Below are 4,462 nucleotides of genomic sequence, written 5' to 3'. Positions count from 1 at the left end.
TCTCTCTTCGTATATATATATATATATATATATATATATATATATATATATATATATATATATATATATATATATAATCATGATATTAATGGATTGATCCTTTTCGTGGTCGGATCTCAATTCTGTTCTAAGAGTATATCGCTATCTAACCTCAAACACGACTTAGCGTTGAGAGATGTTTCGAGCGCAATGCAACAATAACAAGATACGAGTCGAGTTTATATATTGGTTCCATCACATCTCGATCCGATACCTATAGTTGGTTCGTCAACTGAGACAACCTCACCCAAACAAGATAAATGAGATAAATGTGAATGATCTTGAGCATCGAACCGTTGATTTCATATCGAACGGTGATGAGATCATCGTAACCTGATTGTTGGTCAATACATCATCTTGAATTTAACCATCCGACCCTTCATCAAACGAATCCACGAAAACAACCGTCGTCACGGCGGAGGCACCTACCAGGGAACATCATCTTATTATCGGTGGAAAGCTGTGGGACTCGGAGGTACCACCATTGGAAGTCGATCGAAACGGGCCAGTTCGACCATGGCGATACACCCAAAGCTACATGGTTCGCATCTGCCTACATCTCGCCGTCATCACCATCACCCATGCGATGTGCGCCCACCATCACCATCATTAATTGAGTGGTGTGTGACACATACGCCCCATAAGGATGATGATGCGCCATTACCCGCTGCTTACCGTCCACACGGCTCCCTTCGTGCCACGCTGCCCTGCTCTGCTGACACAGGAAGTAAGCAAAGGGACCACGACAGCCATAGTTGTCATTTCCATTTGGAAATTTAACCCCTCTTCCTGCGCTTCTCATACAGCTATGTATATGCACACTGCTCTCTTTCTCTCTCTCAATCTGGTCTTTTTCTGTTCTCTCTCTATGACTGATGAGCTGCTGCTATATATAAAAAGAGGGAGGGAGAGAGTAACCGCACCTCCTCACCTCGTCCCAACTACTGACTGAACCACATATCTTACCCTTCCCATCTTGTCTCTCAACTCACCATTGCTGCCCTTCAATTAATGCCAACTACTCTTTTCTGAAGAAAGAGAGAAGTTCCACTGCCAGCGGCGTGTACAGAGAGGAAGTTTCACTTACTTCCCCTACATGGGAAAGACACGTACATATCTGAAGTCAAGCTGCAGCGGCGTGTTTCTGTTTGTTCTTCTTTTGCTTGCCGCATACTAGGTGATCGAGCCTTGTGAGAGGACAGAGGGAGAAACACTTGCATCATCCCTCACTTTCGCCACCGTCATAATTGGCCGCCATATAAGGATGGTGGAGTCTATGGCGGTCGTGGTGATTTACGACGCGTAGCGGGACCTGGGGGGAGCAGATGTGGGAGGTGGGGTACAGCAGCGCTGCCGTGTCCGCCACTCCCCTTCCTTCCTCATGCTCGTCCGTATTCCTTCTCTTTTTTTCTTTTTCTTTTTCTTTTTGTGTTCCATTCTTTCCGATCATCTCCTGTTTCTGAGTTAACGCACTTTGGACATCCTTTTGTGATCTTATTCTCCTCAGTAAGTATGCGTATGCGTATGCGAAGAAGCACAATCATAATGTTAATAAAGGTGACGGAAATGATTAGCGGGCCGGAGAAGGAGATCATTGGACTTGTCCCGGGTGCATCAAGACCGTGGCATGAGGCACCTCCTTGCCTTGTTATTATCCTCACCCTCGAAGAAGGACACCGTGAGCGACGTCTCTCGGCACCTTTCTCGCCGTCCGCCCGTGATCCCGGGTGGCAGGTCCCGTGATCCCTCGAACAACGCTACAAGGCGTGGGGGACCCCAGCAGTTCCCGTGACCCCGGCTGCCGAGCGGTGGCGACGTACGAGCCTCTCTCCCATCGCACTAATTACTGTCTTTAATATTAATCTAATCGAATGGCATCCGGGGATTACACGTCCTCGTCAACCCGCCCTCCCTCGGCACCTTCCTCGCCGTCCCCTCGGGCTGCTCCGTCGCGGTCCAATGGGAGGGGGCGGGCGCGTTCTTGGCCGACCCGCCCGCATCGTGGGCGGTGGCCAGCGTGTGGAACTCCAAGGAGGTGTTCCCACTGGAGGTGCGGGGGGCAGGGCGGTGGCGGCAAAGGCTGGCGCGGGCGAGCCGCGCGGTGGACCGGGCGCTACCGTGGCTGCGCATCCCCCGGAGCGGCTCGCACGCCGCCACCACTCGGCAGCCGGGGTCCCCCCACGCCGTGTTGTGCACGTGACGGAGTTCACGGGTGGGAGTTCAGAGGGGTGTTATTATCCTCACCCTCGGCGCGTCTCTCGGGCACCTTTCTCGCCGTCCCTCCTTCGCTCTTGATCCCTCCCAAACGATCGCGCGTGTGGGCCCTGTCCCGCAGGTCTCGTCATCCCTCTCATCCGTGAACGGTGCTACAAGGCGTGGGGATCGGGCGCTACCGTGGCTGTGCATCCCTCGGAGCTCCGTCACCTTTTTCTTAAATCACTCCTCAATCTTCTGCATTCGGTGCAAAGAGAGGCTCGTACGTCGCCACCGCTCGGCAGTCGGAGTCCCCCAGCTTGTTGCGGCGTTCACATGTGGGAGGAATCAGAGACCTGCGGGACAGGGCCCACGCGCCGTCGGTTAGGATGGATCAAGGGCGAAGGATGGACGGCGAGAAAGATGCCGAGGGGCGTCGATGTCACCGTGTTCTTCTTCGAGGGTGAGGGCAATCAAAGGCAAGGGGTGCCTCTCCCATCATATTAATCACTGTCTTTAATACTAATCTAATCGAGTGGCATCCATAGGCGAAGAGGGATTAAACCGATTCTGGTGTAGAGGATAGAGGAGTGATCTAAGGTGAAGACGACCGAGTACGCGTACATGGCGGCGGAGATGGACACCGTGACATCGACGTCGTCCTCGCCAACCCGCCCTCCGGCACCTTCCTCGCCTTCCCCTCGGGCTGCTCCGTCGCAGTCCGGTGGGAGGGGGTGAGCGCGTTCCTGGCCGACCCGCCCGCGACGTGGGCGGTGGCCAGTGTGTGGAAGTCCAAGGAGGTGTTCCCACTGGAGGTGCGGGGGCAGGGCGGTGGCGGTGGAAGTCCAAGGAGGTGTTATGGTAAAATTTTTGTTATTTCATTATGCATAATATATTTTTCTTTTTTTCGTTTTTTTTTTCTTTTTTTTTCAGGTTTGAGATGGTCCGGTACTTAGCGCCGACAAAGCAAGAATACTTGGCGCTCTGCGGCTGAGGGTCCGGTACTCATCGCCTGTCATTGTTGGCCTCCGACTCAGCATTCGGGTCGTTGAGTCTGCGAGAAGGCATTCGGGTCTTACCAGGCTCTGGGCGGGCACAAGGCCAGCCACCGGAAGCCTAGCAACGGTGTCAAGGAAACCTCGGCCTCGGGCTCTTCCACGACTAGCGCAAGCGCCTCCACGGCGGCCTCCGGTGGCGGCAGGGTGCACCGGTGCTCCCTCGGTGTGCCTGAAGACGTTTCCGTTGGGGCAAGCGCTGGGTGGCACAAGACGTGCCACAACGACGGGAGCGTCGGCAGCGGCACTACGCCGGCGGCGATGACGTCGTCGGAGGGGGCGAGCTCGAGGCACATGCCGTTCTATCTGAACGTGCCAGCGACGCCGGACTCGGAGTTCGACGACCTCAAGCGTTGGGTGGCGGCGGCGGTGAAGGAAGAGGAGGAGGTGCAGAGCCCGCTGGCTTTCAAGAAACAAAGACCTGTCGTCCCACGTGAGCGAGTCAACTCCAGTACTGGAGACCGGAGATCACCGCCGTAGAGGAATGAAAGCAGCCCCAGAGGAGAACTAGCCATTGCAATCGGACTGTCTGTTCTGTACAAGACCGAGTATGAGTGAAATAGTTGCTCTGTGAGATACATGGCCAAGGGTGCGATTCTAGTTGTCTTTTTTCCACCCCAATCCGAATCCCGTGCTTCCCACACCTCGTTTCCTCATCTCCTTTTCTTCCTCGTCAGCCATGCCGGTGTTCACGTTGCCATCAAGAACCAGGTGACAAAAAAGAAAAAGGATTTTGAAAGCTAAAATGTGCCGACGCCAATCCACTTAGTATAGAAGAATATTCCCACCTTCCAGTTAACGATTTTTTTGCATATTTAATTCCTTAACTATCACAGCCACACCGACACCTTTAAAACCAATAAAAGTATATTTGGCAACGGAATCACAACTGTTTCCATCACTGGTCGGACAATTAATCCTTTCCACTATATTAAGAAAGGTAATAATATGGTGCGATTCAGGTGATTTTGAAAGAAAAAGAAAAAGGATTTTGATACCTATAATGTGCCAACGCCAATCCACTTAGTATAGAAGAATATTCCCACCATCCAGTTCACGATTTTTCAGCATATTTAATTCCTTAACTAATCACAGCCACACCGACACCTTTAAAACTAATAAAAGTATATTTGGCAACGGAATCACAACTGTTTCCATCACTGGTGGGACAATTA

General features: G+C 52.4%; 1 long non-coding RNA gene across 3 annotated transcripts; it reads left to right on the top strand.

The window, feature by feature from the left end:
* The first annotated feature begins 325 nt into the window (after window positions 1-325).
* Window positions 326-3,930, top strand: LOC135675552 (uncharacterized). 3 transcript variants are annotated; one of them, XR_010513916.1, is made up of 3 exons: window positions 774-1,426; window positions 1,547-2,695; window positions 2,781-3,930. It is a non-coding gene; the product is annotated as an uncharacterized LOC135675552 (long non-coding RNA). The 3 variants fall into 3 exon arrangements; XR_010513914.1 differs by having other exon boundaries at window positions 326-2,695; XR_010513915.1 differs by having other exon boundaries at window positions 326-2,711.
* Window positions 3,931-4,462: the final 532 nt, after the last annotated feature.

Source organism: Musa acuminata, chromosome BXJ1-6 (assembly GCF_036884655.1).
Source record: "Musa acuminata AAA Group cultivar baxijiao chromosome BXJ1-6, Cavendish_Baxijiao_AAA, whole genome shotgun sequence".
In the NCBI taxonomy this organism is placed as follows: domain Eukaryota; kingdom Viridiplantae; phylum Streptophyta; class Magnoliopsida; order Zingiberales; family Musaceae; genus Musa; species Musa acuminata.
This window is presented reverse-complemented; position numbering and strand designations above follow the sequence as displayed.